This window comes from Aricia agestis, chromosome 8, assembly GCF_905147365.1.
Source record: "Aricia agestis chromosome 8, ilAriAges1.1, whole genome shotgun sequence".
Lineage (NCBI taxonomy): Eukaryota > Metazoa > Arthropoda > Insecta > Lepidoptera > Lycaenidae > Aricia > Aricia agestis.
The window spans coordinates 10,887,946-10,904,806 of NC_056413.1; the positions used below are offsets into that span (position 1 = coordinate 10,887,946).

General features: G+C 39.0%; 1 long non-coding RNA gene across 1 annotated transcript; it reads left to right on the forward strand.

Moving 5' to 3' along the window:
• Positions 1–367: 367 nt before the first annotated feature.
• On the forward strand, positions 368–16,453 carry LOC121729278. Its single transcript, XR_006035943.1, has 3 exons — positions 368–435; positions 1,067–1,068; positions 16,443–16,453. It is a non-coding gene; the product is annotated as an uncharacterized LOC121729278 (long non-coding RNA).
• The last annotated feature ends 408 nt before the right edge of the window (positions 16,454–16,861 follow it).

The following is a 16,861-nucleotide window of genomic DNA, read 5'->3' on the forward strand; positions in this document are numbered from 1 at the left end:
TCGACCTGCTAATTTAGGAATAACCTCCCCTTAAGTATCGCCGATATGTAACAATAAATTCATTATTAACGGGCTGCAAATTGCTTTGTTTCCGATATAACGTACTTTTAATTCTTTAATTGATATCTTAAAAGACTTTTATATTTATTTGTAATTGATTATTTAAATATAGAAGAACAAATCGATTATAACTATAGCCCAAAACAACAGCAATGGAAGCCATTTTAGAATTTATGGAGACAAAGCGCTACGCCTCGTAGCAGTGCTACGGGAAATGGCTACGCGAGCAATATTGTAATTTAGCGAAGTCTGAGACTAAACTTACTACTTGTATTAGTATATAAAGTGCCTGACAGACGTACGAACTTAAAGTACGCGGGTTTTAAGTTCGCGAACTTACTCAGCTCGCGTCGGTGATAGACATACGAACTTTAAGTACGCGGGTTTTAAGTCCGCGAACTTACTCGGCTCGCGCGTCGTTGTGTTATTTAGGAATTATATCATATTACGTTTTAAAAACTAATAAGAAAAAACTAAATCGAAAAGTTTAAGTGTATACGTACGTACATATTTTTCACAAAGATGAAAACCAATTTCGGTTTCGTTTGACAGCTCGAAATTGTTGCTCTATTCCGCAAGGTATATTAACTTTATGGTACCAAGGACATTTATAGTTTGGATAATGAATTTTCTATAACGTCTACATGTAGGTACATCAGCAGCATCAGCTTTTGATGAACACCAATAAATTAATATTTTGTTTGATAACATAAAATAAATTGAGAGTTTGTTGATTATTAAAGATTTAAAATTAAAAAAAGTTTTATTTGACTGAAAAATGTTAGCATAATTTTTAGCATTAATTACAGTAAATTTTAACAGTAGTTTAGCAAATTTTGCATCAGTCGTGTTGGCAACACTGCCTGACGGCTCGCGGCTCGTGACTTGCAACTCGCAGTGCTGCCAGACGTACGAGCTACGAGTAAAATTCCAAGACGGCGAACTTACGCGGCAATATTTAAGTACGCGAACTTTAGGTGACACACAGGCGAGTAAGGTCGTCGAGCCGTAAGTCCGCGTACTTACTCGCGTGTCTGTCACCCCCTTTATATTATAATTAAATAATTATATTATACTTTAACGCCTCCGTGGTCTAGTGGTCGAGGTCGTGGGTTCAATTCCCGCGTTAAAAACATGTTATTTCCAAGTTTGGTTACGGCAATGCAGGCTGATCACCTGATTGTCTGACAAGTAAGATGATCCATGCGTCGGATGTAAAAAGTCGGTCCTGCGCCTGATCCCTCGCCAGTCGTGTCGGTCTTCCGTCCCACTGGGATATGAGAGTAAAGGAATAGAGAGTGCTCTTTTGTACTGCGCACACACTTGGGCACTATAAAATTACTCCTGCGTAGCTGGCCTGGTTTCAACGAAACCGGCCACCGTCACGGAAACCGGTGTGGGAGTTATTTTTTCTTATATTATGCTATGTTTCCTGTTATATCTTCTCGCTTAAACCACTAAGCCGATTTTAATGAAATTTGGTATGGTGACGCTTTGTGTTTCAGGGAAGAAAGTAGTTTTTATCTACGACACTTGTACGATGCATGTGATAAATGAAGTTTGGTGCCACAAAGTTTCCGGTAGCTTGTTGGAACGAAGTTCGGCGTAAATCTGAAGGCTAGACAGAACGATATTTGACCTTGATTTGACCTCGACACTTTTTTATTAGTACCTGCATATTAGGGTCAGAGGGCGTTGATAGTAAGTATTTCTGTGCGTCAACTAGATGGGGTTTTTTAAAATAAACAGCAACGCGTTGTTAGTATTCCTGGGCGTCAATAGATGGCGTTTTTTAAATATTTTTTGAGTTTTTTGAACATAAGAAATAACTTCGTTCCATTCGGGTGTCCCTTGACACCTCTCAAGTTTTTTATTATAATATATTTCCACATTACTCTCTCGCTTTAGCTTATGCATTTTTCTGCAAAATTATTAATTTTAAAAAGTTATATGGTAAAAAAGCTTGAATCTTGACCTACATATTGTAATCGCAAAAACAAACTATTTCTGTAACAAGTTCATTAAAATATAAATACTCGGTCGCCGCTTCAGACGGAGAAGTGGAGGGAAGTATAGAAAATACATTTATTTTAATTACCACGGTAAATATTTTCATAGAGTTAATATTTTCATATTGCAGAGGAAATTTCGCGAGAAATAATTAGCTGTAAAAATTGTTTTAATAGCACCTAAAAGTATTTAGTATCAACTTTCAAGTTATTAGGTCAAACTTAAATGAGCTTTTTGAAGTTAACGATGAAAACTGTTACATTAAATTTCACGCTTTTATCTTTATTTAAAATGACGAAAAGTTAAAATGTTACATTTTACTCTTACATTAATTTGAATAAGTAAAAAAGTTTTTTTGACCACAACTATCAGCGAGATATTTGGAATGAAAAATGTTGGAAAGGCGAAGTTGAATAAAAGCTCAACTTCTTAAGCTTGTTGAGAACTTTTAAAGTAAGTAAAACTATAAAAATGTAATGCCTGTTTCTAACTGACTTCAAAAAAAGGAGGTTATCCATTCGACCCGTATGTATGTAATACTTAGAGAACTGCCCAGTTTTCCCGGTGGTAGGCACCATGTAGGACATTCTGAAAACATTTATTTTAAATTTATTCAGAAATAAAACAATTTTGATTTTGATTTTTCGCATAATATGTTAGTCTATATCAGCTTCTGAACAAATGTGCCAAATGTCAAAAGTGTATGAATGTATGTATGTATGTTTTTATGTCTGTGTTTGCATATCTCCACAATTACTTAAATCGGGCTTGTAATCCGATTTAAGTAATTCTTTTTTGTTAAACTAGGTATTGTTCAACTTAGGGAATGCTGCAAGTTTCATCAAATCATTTCAGTTGTTTTTGAGATAGGGAATATTAATTCTCAATTACGTACAATTTTGAAGTCGATTTTATCTTTTTTATTAAAATTATTTAAAACTAGCAGTCCCGGTGAACTTCGTGTCACTTTAAAACCTTCCCTGGACTTCTACGAATATTTTAAGACTAAAATTAGCCCAACCCGTTCAGCCGTTTTCGAGTTTTAGCGTTACTAACATAATTCAAAATCCATTTTTATATATTTGACTTTTAAGTATTATCACAAATCTTTTGTATGGGAGTATAGAAAAGTGTTGTTTTTAGACTTTTTCAGGATTTTTTTTTAGAATTTTTCTCTCCGTAAGAACCATCCTCGTACTTCAAGGAATATTTAAAAAAAAGAATTAGCGAAATCGGTCCAACCGTTCTCGAGTTTTGCGCTTAGCAACACATTCAGCGACTAATTTTTTATATTATAGATTATGACGCTATTTTATAGGTTTGGTCAAACGTTGAAAATTATCTATGGTTTTAGGCGATAAACACTTTGGATATACTCAATCACAAAGTAAAATAATTCCTCCACGATGTATAGACGCTTCTGTACTTATTCCATTGGAGATAATATATTATGAAATAAATTTACACACAAAAAATCAATGAGACAGTAATATTTTAATAATATTATAAATTATAATATTTTAATAATATTATATATGTAATATTTTGAAGAACTCCGAAACTGTTGAACTGATAATATAACAATTCACAAACTTTTTTTTAATTGGCGTTAATAAACCTTTGCGCAAATGAAATCGAGGGAAAATACACACTAGATACGTATAATTTTATTTCTATTTTTGGCATAATATTAGACTTAAACTATTACTCTACAAATTACATTACAAAATAATAATTATGAAAGTTTTAATACACTATATTTAAGTCGTCATCTGAATTGCTAAGTAATCGTTTAGTTCACAAACAAACGCCAGCTGAATTACCGGGGTCGGTTGGCGAGTCTCCAACAGCGGTATCGAGCGGTAAGCTGTAGCAATACCATTTACGTAACATAAATAAATACTATCTTAAATAGAAAATATATTTTTGGGTCAAAAATCCAGTAGAAGAAGGCTAGAAGAGCCGCCTTAAGGATAGATAGACTTTATAGTCTATGTGACAGAGGAGCCACGTTGCTCCGTTGCGTTGCCGCAGCGTTGCTCTGACGTCTGAATCAATCCACATTGCAAAGTGTACGTTGATGCGATTTTTAAGTGGGCCTATCAAAATTGTAACAGTCAGCCCTATACCGCGGGCGGCGAGTTTCTATTCAATGTTATTAAAACAATGGGTTTTAAAGAGCCCATTTAAAAATGCATCGCATCGCATCGACGCGTCATTTTGTAATGTGAACTGACCTTTACGTTGTGTCACCGCAGCGGCGTCACTCCAACGCCGCACAAATAAAGTGGAACATTGTGAGATGTTACACCGTCATCATCTTGTATTGTCGTGCGTTGCTGCGACACAGTTATGCCACATAGCCACGAGCGTAATTTCTTTCAAATGACGCTCCGCACCGAAGCATTGTGGCTTTAGGGCCAGGCCACAATACTGCAGTGCGGCGTCGCATCTCAAAAAACGAAATTGCTTCTCAAAGGTTGTTTTTACGACTGACGCCGCAAAGCAATGTTGTGGCCAAGCCCTCACTCCATGGTTTGACCGAGCATGAATCAAGTCTTGAAGACTTAAGGGGTTGAAGGTAGTTTTAAAAACCTGTTATAGCAAATTAATTGAGAATTGATATCACAACAATAACGAGTATTCCACTCATAAACTAGAGCACGTAGTTAATATCGCGCCGTAGCATATTTCATTACAGGTGCATACCGGAGTTAATTACCAAGCCATGCATTCGGAATTGAAGAAACTCCAGTCGTAACTTACATCAGCTGAAACCCACTGAAGTTATGAGTCGTTAAAAGAGTCGAGTGAGCCCATTAGAGGTGATTCACTGCAAGCTCACTACTTAACTGCGAATTACGTAATTAAAACTAAAGCAAGTGTATTGCTCCAAATAAACAATGTGGCAATTGAAAACTCTGTGAGTTATTACGCTTACATAGTATGTAATAGATACTATTTTATTTGAACGCCTCCGTGATCTAGTGGTTAAGAGCATGCTGCATGGCTCTCGACTCGGAGGTCGTGGGTTCGATTCCCGCGTTGGAAACATGTTATTTCCAAGTTTGGTTAGGACAATGTAGGCTGATCACCTGATTGTCTGACAAGTAAGATGATCCATGCGTCGGATGGGCATGTAAAAAGTCGGTCCTGCGCCTGATCTCTCGCCAATCGTGTCGGTCTTCCGTCCCACTGGGTTATGAGAGTGAAGGAATAGAGAGTGCTCTTGTGTACTGCGCACACACTTGGGCACTATAAAATTACTCCTGCGTACCTGGCCTGGTTTCAATGAAACTAGCCACCGTCACCGAAATTGGTGTGGGGAGTATTAATAGATACTATTTACTTATTTCTACTTACCTAATTACTAAACCTGCTGTACGCAGCATCACCGATTTGTACAACTCTTATACTTTTGTATGTATTGTATGTTGTGGTTATTTTATTGGGTATGCTAATATTTTGTGTAATATAATGTGCTTAAATAAATTTGCAAATCGATGGCTAGTTCTAGGTTAGTCACCAAATATTTTTAGATTTTAATATCAGAAAATACAAAATATTACCAAATACAATTGTTATTGAAAATAATAATAATAATAATATCTATGGACGCTTCACACCACGTCAGTCTGGCCCCGTGCTAAGTACCTAAAGGACTTGTGTTACAGGTACCAGACAACGGAAATATATTTAATACTATTATACTATACATATATTTAAGATTTTTATTATATCATACACATATTTAATACGTACACATCCAGACCCGGGAACATTGAAAACTTTTTGTTCCGTCGGCGGGATTCGAACCCGCGACCCCCGGCTTGAGCTACCAACGCGCTCACCACTGAGCCACAGAGGTCGTCAATATGCTTGCTTTTAAAAATAATGCTTTTTATAACTCCATAATATTTAGATGCTAAGACCAAGCTAATACAGAAAAATGTTAGGAAGATACATATCTAATTTCCAAACCAGTAGACGTAATAGTATCGATGAGTTGTAAATAAAACGTAACTAACCCACAATACTGAAGGGTTCCAATATATCGTCTGACTAGGGTTGCCAGGCGTCGATAAAGATGGACACAGTCTGGCTTTTTATTTGCGGGTCCGGCCTAAATTAAAGGGAGTCCGGCATTTGTAGAGCTTTGCATATAATGTAATTAAAGCTCTACAAATGCCGGACTCCCTTTAACTTTGGCCGGACATGCAAAAAACAAAGTTTACACGGTTTTACATCAGCTAATGTGATTTAAATTATATCTTTTAGATGTTTTAATAAAACTAAAAATGTGTTCACGCGCTGCCAAACGTATTGCCATATTAAAAGTTTAGATTTTAAGTACTCGATAGCTGGGTTTTCGGCTTTTTTGTACAAATGTCCGGCCTAGCTGACTGCTTTGTTCGGCCTCCGGCTTTTCGGTTTAGCGACCTAACAACCCTGCCTCCGACCGTGGGCCACGCGGGGTAAAAATGACTACAATAAAACGGATATACGATGTATCTGCAATAATGTGGAAAGGACGAGGGATTCTTTCATTGTGGCGAATCAGATACACGCAAAAGGGGAACATCAGGATTTAATAGAAAAGTATACGGCTCATAAGAATTTAACAAGGGAAGTAAGCCGCACTTATATTATATATTTTAATGATGTCTTAGGCTTCTTACAAATTTCGACGGCACGCGTCGACGGCAGCCGTCGACGCGTGCCGTCGATAAGTGCCGTTCATCTGTAAGCGGGTCCCTAGATGAGAAATTTTATTGCGCAATATTATGTATTGCGTAATGTTATACGTGGGAGAGCCATGCTTCGGCACGAATGGGCCGGCTCGACCGGAGAAATACCACGTTCTCACAGAAAACCGGCGTGAAACAGCGCTTGCGCTGTGTTTCGCCGAGTGAGTGAGTTTACCGGAGGCCCAATCCCCTACTCTATTCCCTTTCCTACCCTCCCTATTCCCTTCCCTTCCCATCCCTACCCTCCCCTATTAGCCTATTCCCTCTTCAAAGGCCGGCAACGCACCTGCAGCTCTTCTGATGCTGCGAGTGTCCATGGGCGACGGAAGTTGCTTTCCATCAGGTGACCCGTTTGCTCGTTTGCTCGTTTGCCCCCTTATTTCATAAAAAAAAAAAAACCGTTTAGGGTTGATATTAAACATCGCGTGCCTTCAGCCTAATCGTTAAATTAACTGTTCAATAAAATTGAAACGTGATATTGCACAATACAATTGATTGTCTAGGGGTCGGCTAAGAAGCCTTAAGTTTAATGAAGAGGAAATACATGGAGTTTATGTCAAAATTATATAATATAATAAAAATATTATAATAATCATTAAATCTGTCTTGGTACGGTCGCATGTATAAAAAACGACTACGAAACTCTCGCATAAAGAGCCACTTCGCGCGGAATACTTGTGCTATGCATTTGTCTTTTTATTTCATGTCAAGCTTAACACGGGGTCCTAATTAACTAGAACTTGTTAGTTCATTACTTAAGTTCCTTCTTTTATCATGTCAAGATGGGAAGGTCTCGGGAAAAGAAATGTATTCACTTTTTCTCGACCTTTTTATCACAAGCGACAACTGTGAATGTAAAGTATCTTATATTAATAAATCTCATTATTTTTGCACTAAAGATGTGTTCTAAATGTAATATAATGTTTATGGGTTAAACATCTCAACTAATGAAGCTTTTTATAATAAAAGTAGATGAAGCACGCAACTTCCGTTGCAACCGTACATTTTTTCCAGGATTAAAAGTATCTCCTTACCAAATCTCAGCAAAATCGGTTCGGCGGTTTACCGTTTGGCTGTGAAGTGTTTACAAAAATGGTACCATTGATAAGCGTGTTTACAAAAATGGTACCAAGTGGATTTGGTCGGATTATGTCAAGTCAATAATATGAGTTGTGATGATTGACTTATGAGGTTAAATAACAACAGTTACTGGTGTGGTTTAATAACAAAGCAACCAGAAACACGTACATCCGCCGTCTACCTACGAATAAATTCTCCTCATAGTAACGTACTTTTTTCGAAGCCTGTACCTATTATTTTAACTATCAAAATTGCTATTAGTTGTGTAATAGCAGGCTAATAGGCAATATCCCGGCATAATGAGATCGCCAACTCGCTGGCATCAGCTGCAGGTCTGTCAGCCGCAAGCCCAATTTCCACTAAGCCGTTTTCTACTGAATTAGCTCCACTAATTGCAATATCGACTAACGATGCCGGAGTTCGCCGAATTTTAGCTAAATTCATCAATCTATCATCATCGATTCTATATGCAGCATTTTCAGCTATAATTTTATTTTACTATCATCAGTGGGCTTGCTGGAATCATTGAAACAGGATACTTTTTTTAATTATTCGCATAAATACTTGTTTAGAGTCGAATATTTTTGAAAATATTCTATCACGTATCCCGATTCCGCTATTTTAACCCAGTATCGATATGGTTCGACGGAGCCCCAGTACTGCGGCCCAGTACGACAAAACTACTGTATCATACTAATTACTAGTATTGTCATATAAGACACTCAACGTCAATCGCTTAGTCACATAGTTGTGACTAAGCAACAATATTATATTTTGTAGTTTTATGTTTGTTTCACGGTTAATAAATTGGAATACTAATTTGCTGCTCTAAAGGTACTGTTCCGAACAACGCACCAAGCGACCGCGACCGAGAAAATTTCGAAAAAAATATCATACTATGACCATTTTAGGATTCATTTAATTTTACTCTACGCCGCTCCTAGCAGTGGCGGCATGCGTCGCTACACCAATGTCGGTAAAAAATAAAACCGATAGCCTATGGGTCAATTCAGACCGCAACACGACGAGGCGAGGTGCGGCATTTTGTATGGATTTGACAGATTTTGTATGGATTTGACAGATTTTGTATGGATTTGCGTGAGACGTCTTGCAAATCTGTTAAATCCATATAAATTTGGAAATGCATCTACACGTCAGGTTGCGGTCTGAATCAACCCTTAGTCATAAAGTGGCATTTGATTTGAATTTTTGTCGGTCGCGGTCACTTGCCGTGGTGAACGGTTGATCTTTAAGCATCCGGACCAGATCGAACAAAGATAGAAGCTGTAGCCTGTAGGTATTAATATAACATCAGCAGAATCGGGGTTCAACTGTCGCAGTACAAACGGCGGCATCTGCACATTATTGCTGCTAAAACACACTCGCGTACTTGGCGTATAAATTAGCGAAAAACCACCAAATTTCGGTCCATTTGAGACGCGTTTCAAATTTATCGCCTAAGTATTGGCTAATTTGGTTTGGAAAACTGGGGCCAGGGGGCCGCACCGGCTGTAAATTGAGCCGGCCGGAGATATTAATCACGGCACTTCATCCAGCTGACGATTTAGAGCTATCGAGTTTTAGTGCTGCAAATGGAAGGGTTATCCGACACTTTTTCCGTTTAAAATCTACCTTAATTTTGATAATTGCGATTCGAAGCGTAATATTTTCTAATCTCAAGGCTCATTCTGAGATGTCGCATACATATTTATTTATCTATTCGATGGCGCATATATTTATTTCATATGCTAACGCACGGTTAACCGATCAAAGCGCTTTTAAAAACATGAATAATAAATTATTATTATATAATATCTTCTGGAGTCCAGTATTGTAATTCTATTTTCATGAATTAATTACACATGAATTAATACACATGCTTTACGAGTATTTCATGTCTTCCAGTCTGTTTTCTATGAAACATCAAAATATTATTCTCATAATAGTACTACAAACAAAGATAATACATATTACATAATATTATGTCCAAGTTACATAATTTACGTGGGAGAGCCATGCTTCGGCACGAATGGGCCGGCTCGACCGGATATATACCACGTTCTCACAGAAAACCGGCGTGAAACAGCGCTTGCCCTGTGTTTCGCCGAGTGAGTGAGTTTACCGGAGGCCCAATCCCCTAACCCCTACCCTATTCCCTTCCCTACCCTCAACTATTCCCTTCCCTTCCCTTCCCTACCCTCCCCTATTACCCTATTCCCTCTTAAAAGGCCGGCAACGCACTTGCAGCTCATCTGATGCTGCGAGTTCCATCATGTGACCCGTTTGCTCGTTTGCCCCCTTATTTCATGAAAAAAAAAGTTTAGATTATCGTGCGGGAACCGTACATATTTTCGGGATGAAAAGTAATACCCAGTCGGGAGCCCTAGAACAATTTTTTTTTTGATTACTATCAAGCAAATTTTTTGTGAGTAGCTTCATTTTGATAAGACAAACAACATTTTAACAACTAACAGAGATAGAGAGGATTTCATACTTTGGTTTTATGGTCCTAAAATATGGATTGTTCTTATTAACCTACCAATATACAAAAAATCTGCTGGTTAGGGTTCTGTAATCAACAAAACTTGGTTGACTAAATTAGCTTGATAGTAATAAAAAAAATGTTCTAGGCCTCCCGTACTATAACCTATGTCCTTTCCCGGGACTCAAAGTATCTCCATACCAAATCGGTTTATCGGTTTGGGCGTGAAGAGGTAACAAACAAATAGACAGATAGCCACACTTTATTACTTATATTTGAAATATTAGTATGGATAAGAATCTGTAAAAAATGCCTACTACGAAAACTGGGCTTGTACCACTAAGCTGTTTTGAGACTCAAACAATCGAACGAGGATGCCGCATCCTACTCTAACAAACGTGAAATGACGTTGTTAGAGCAGGACGCGGCATTCTCGTCCGATTGTTTGAGTCTCAGAACGGTTTCGTAGTAGGCCTAGGCGAGATGTAGTGTATGTGATTTATCCTTAAATAATTAATGTTAATTGTTAGTATATTATTATATACATAAATACCATATCATCACTACACTGACACATACATACATACAAACATACATGACACTGTCTTGAGCGCACCGCGTCGGAACACGAGAGTCGATAGACGAGAGTGGACAACACGAGAGTCAATCGACGAGAGTGGACGTGTAATTAGCAATAGTATAATTTGCTAAGTGCGTGATCAAGCCTGTGATACAGACAAACAGGGAGTCCTTTTTGAGTCTCAAACAATCTGACGATAGAATGCCGCGTTCTGCTCTAACAACGTCATTTCACGTTTACTAGAGTAGGATGCGGCATTCTCCTCCGATTGTTTGAGTCTCAAAACAGTTTCATGGTACAAGGCCAGAGTACAAAACATTATCATTATCAAATTAAACATTATACAAAACTAAGTGATAATACGTGGGTCTGTATATTGTGTCCCTTTATAAAGTTCATCGTGAAAGTAGCAGCGCTGAAAGAGCAAAATTTTCTTTGTGATTTGTATGGGCACATGTCCGTGCGTCAGGAATTTTCCGATATAAAGGTAAAAAAAGTTGTTCTTTCAGTGCTGCAATTTTTTCAATTTTCAGTAAACTCAATACAGGGGGACTCGAGCGTCTCTCAGACGCGGCCTGCGGTGGCGGTGGCGATGGCGGTCAGTTGGATGGCTCGGCCGCGTGGCCACGTGTGTCTGTGTCGTTCCTAAAACTCTCAAGTCATCCAACTGACTGCCACCGCCACCTCCACCGCAGGCCGCGTCTGTCTAGGAGACGCTTAATGCACTGCCTTAAGTATTATATTAACTTAATTTTGTTACACCTCGTATAACATTTCATTACCACAAAGGAGAAAGAACTTTCAACAGCGCGAAAGTTCGAGAAAAATATACTCATAATATAATTTATAACTCACGTGTTTATTACACCTAAGATACCGGGGATATGAATTGCGGAAGCAGGCATTTGCGTTTATGGTGCGAGTGAAAAATTGCCGGGTTATTAGTGGAGTGATATTTTGCGGGGAAATTTCGCCAGATTTATGGCTGTACATTAAGAAGGTTGCGAGTCCTGATTGCGGTGTTTCGAGCGATGAGACTTGATATTTGTTGAGTCCACGAGGCGAGTTTTCTTTTTTATTAAATAAGGGGGCAAACGAGCAAACGGGTCACCTGATGGTAAGCAAATATCGTCGCCCATGGACACTCGCAACATCAGAAGAGCTGCAGGTGCGTTGCCGGCCTTTTAAGAGGGAATACGCTCTTTTTTTGAAGGTTTGCAAGTCGTATCGGTCCGGAAATACTGCTGGTGACAGTTCATTCCAGAGTTTTACAGTGCGCGGCAGAAAGTTACGCGAAAAACGCACTGTGGAAGACTGCCACTCATCAAGGTGATGAGGATGGTATGTTTTTCGCGTGGGACGATAGCGAAAAGTTGCACCAGGGTCGAGTTCGACGCAAAGAGCTTGCCCAGAAGATCGGCTTTGTCCTTTGCGTCCTGGGCCAACAATCCATTTCCTTTTTTTTTTTTTTTTTTTTTTTCTCTCTCTTGCCAATTCTATTGACGTGCTGTTGCTTTGCCCGAGTAATCTCTTTCTTGAGGGACCTAGAGGCAAGGTTGTACTCCTTTTTATATGTGCTGGTATTTAAATCCCGAGCAGACACTGCGTTGGTCCAGGATTGGTAAGCCTCCTGCTTCCGGCGAGAAGCTTTTTTGGGGGATGAACCAAACCAAGGACGAAATCTGCCGCCAGTTGGCACTACAGAGGTCGGAATGAAAAGTTCCATCTCCTGCATCACCACATCGGCAACAGAGTTGGCAGTATTGTCGGGAACATCCGGCGAGAAGCACACGTGCCCCCAAGGATAGGATGCAAAAAACGACCGCATCCCATCCCAGTCTGCTGACTTGTAGTGCCACACACGACGGTATTTAACAGCGCGCTGTCTTAACACCGTCGTAAGTGGCACAGAACTCCTAACAAGGCAATGATCCGATGAACCAAGTGGTGCGGTTACGGATAGTAGGAGGTCCAACAAGGAAGGATTCTGACCATCCATATCTGGGATTCGCGTAGGCGTAGTAACCAGTTGTGTCAAGTCGTTCGCAAGGGCAAAATTGCAGACAGATCTCCCCGCATGATCAGTTTTACTGGAATTGAGTCAGTCGGCGTGGTGGGCATTAAAGTCGCCAAGTATTATGATCTCTGCGGATGGGATCTGCTGCTGCACAAAATCAGAAGCACCTTGCAGGTGCTCCAAGAGTCGGTCCGTCTCGGGGTAACCACTGTGGGACCTATATAGGCACGTATAGACGAGAGGGTGGTCGTCGCAATCTATGCGGAGCCATAAGTTTGATAGGTCCATGACCTCAAGATTGCTGAGGCGGCGAGAGCTGATATCATCTCTGATATACACACACACACACCAGCTTTGGGTAGAAAGGAGTGCTCGAGGTAATAAGAAGGTATGATGTGTCACTCGGAGATGATATCTGCGTCTCGGTTTAAAAGAGCAAAGCCGGCTTTGCCGTCTCAAGGTGGAAATGGACGGCATTAAGGTTGGAGTGTAATCCCCTAATATTACAAAAGTCCATGTTTAATATTGCGGGGGGTGCCTTTGTGTGTTTGCTCTTGCCCCGAGCAGATTGGAGCGCAGTGTTGCCCTCCCCAGAATACGAGGGGCAGCCTGGACGTCCACGTTCAGTTCCAGGGGTTCCTGAGCATGGACGTCCAGAGAGGGATTCTCCAACGCAATTGGTACCCTCCTGGGGTAAAAAATTGTTTTTCAACTGCGGCATTTCTAGAGGGGTAGGGGATTGGGCCTCCGGTAAACTCACTCACTCGGCGAAACACAGCACAAGCGCTGTTTCACGCCGGTTTTCTGTGTGGCCGTGGTATTTCTCCGGTCGAGGCGGCCCATTCGTGCCGAAGCATGGCTCTCCCACGGAAAAAGTTATAAAATAAACAGCGTAAGACCAGGTTAAATGTCTATGGATGCTTCACACCACGTCAGTCTGGCCCCGTGGTAAGCACCTGAAGGACTTGTGTTACAGGTACCAGACAACGAAAATATATTTAATACTTTAATACTATACATATATTTAAGATTTTTATTATATGATACACATATTTAATACACATCCATGACCCAGGAACTTTGATATTTTTTTTTATAATATCTAAAAAAATATGTAAAATGTGTTTGATACTTAATATGTAGTATGTAACTTTATTTATAATATTTCTTACATGTAGAACAATCAAATATTTATTTAAATAAATACCTACTTCTACAGAGTTTTTGATCAGTTCTCAGTATCAGTTCAGTATATTAATTATCTATTTGCGAATTATATTATTCTTATTCAATACGAGCATTTGCCCGCGGCTTCGCTCGCGTTAAGAAGCCCGAATTATATACAAACTTTCATCCCCTATTTTAACCCCTTGGAGGTGGAATTGGTGAAATCAAAATCCTTTCTTAGCGGATGCCTACGTCATAACATCTACCTGCATGCCAAATTTCAGCCCGATCGGTCCAGTGGTTTGGGCTGTGCGTTGATAGATTACCATGTCAGTCAGTCACCTTTGAGTTTTATATATATAGATTTACCTATTATTATTATTTTCATTTTAGTACTGCCTTCTTTGCCCCGCACACTATCTATAGATTTAAATTTTCCTTTTTTCTGAGAATTTAATGTGGGCAATAAAGCCTATATTCTATCTATAATTGGTATCGGCTTCTATCATCCTACTTATCCTACTTTCCTACTTATAATATTATAAAGGCGAAAGTTTGTTTGGATGTATAGATGTATGGATGTGTGGATGTATGGATGTTTGTTACTCTTTCACGCAAAAACTACTGAACGGATTTTAATGAAACTTTACAATAATATATCTTATACATCAGGATAACATAGGCTACAATTTTAACCGACTTTCAAAATGGGGGAGGTGTTATGTTCGTTTTCTTATGTTCAACGATTACTCCGCCGTTTGTTAACCGATTTTCAAAATTTTTCTTTTGGTATCTATATACCAAAAGAAAAAATTTGAAAATCGGAAAAGGGATGATACCCTATGGTATCATCCCAATTTGGTATTATATTCACAAAAGTGGTAGTCTGATGAAGGATCCATAAGTAATCGAGGGAACTCCTCAAAATTTATAGGGAAACATGTGGTGACTTCGGTTTCGTGAAAAGTATTCTAAGCATATGCTACCAACAAGTAAGATTTTGCACCAAGGTATACCTGGTATACCGTGGTTCGGACGGTGCTGAGAGAACTCCTGATTCTTTATAGATACAAGTTTGGGAGTTTCGGCGTTGTTTTAAGAACGGAAAGCATATGCTACTATGCAAATTACATTCATCATCATCATCATCACCACTACCATATTATACCATGCATCGTCCCATGATTATGAGCCTGTTATTCGTACTTTTCATAGTCTTTTAGATCGAGACTCGAGTTTGTCAAGCGATAATTTAAAAAAATCTATACTTATAATATTATAAACCTGAAGAGTATGTTTGCTTGAACGCACTTATCTCAGGAACTACAGATACAATTTAAAAACTTATTTCTAATTTCAGTGTTACATAGCTCATTTATCGAGTAAGGCTATAGGCTATATTATTATCACGCTACGACTAATACGACCGAAGAAACTCAGGAAAATGTGGGAAAAACGGGGGAAATATTAGAAAGGGTTTATCTCACGAACTACTGGAGCAATTTATATGGCAATATTTGGCACATAATATGTACATATATAGAGTAGACCACGTGAAGAGAGTATAGCTATTTTTCATGGGAAAATGTACGTTTCTGTAAAATTCCTAATTTACGCGGGCGAAGCCGCGCGGAACATCTAGTAACTAATACAATTTACTGGTGTCGCAGTATCTCGAAACGTAGAGCAGTAATATAATGATATTTTATTGTGTTGCTATACATCTCGTCTCAATGTGATCTAACCCTTAGTCCCAGTGACATTAGTCGCAGGCCGCCAACGATTTGTCAGTGTCAGCGGCGCCGACTGACCTCCGTGCCTCTGCTATTATCTCGTTCTTTGTACACTACCCCTCCATAATGGATATTTTACCATACGTGGACAAATTCGTGCGGTGACGGCCCATGATATCATGCATACCTAGTACCTACCTCGATACTACAATTTAAATCAAACAATAATACAGTTTTAATGTAGAATTAACGTTATTATATGAGTACACTATAATCAGGGTACAATTTTCTCTCCTTTTTATATTATTTGTTTGCATAATGCCTGCCATACATGCTACGGACTATCGGAGAGGTCCACCTGTGCAGGTATGCCTGCACAGGTGGACCTCTGGTCTGAAATAGAAAGGTTTCTATTTTGACAATTAATTAAAACTAGATAAACAAGTACCTAGCTGGAGAGCTAAGCTAATTACTAGATATCACAAATAATGTTATGTATATTGTCCATACTGTGATTCCCACATTCCTATAATGTGGGAATCACAGTTATATATAGCAATGCAAGCTCTATTTACCGAAAACAAAAGCCGTCTAAGTCTACGGTTTTAATAAAAAGGATTTAAGTCGGCAAATTCGGCTTTGACAAATGGAGCAGGCGGCGAACAGTGCAGTTCCGTTACGCCAAACTAATCCTTATGCCCACAAAAGCCTTTCCAAACAGCGCAATCGAGTTGTCCGACTTCCGTCAACGAAGTTGACCGACTTTCGTGACGAAGTTTTAAGAATTTTGTCCGTGAAGTTGCTCAAATTTCGTCAATCAAGTCCCGATAAGATTTTAAAATAGTCTTTGAACGCCCCCGGGGCTTTGTTCCTCTCATTTCTATTTATAAGACTCGGATGTTTTAGTCAATTGCGATTTGCCCAAATTCATTTCAATGGAATGACAAATTCTTTTCTAATACAGAAAACACCATCTAGGTACTT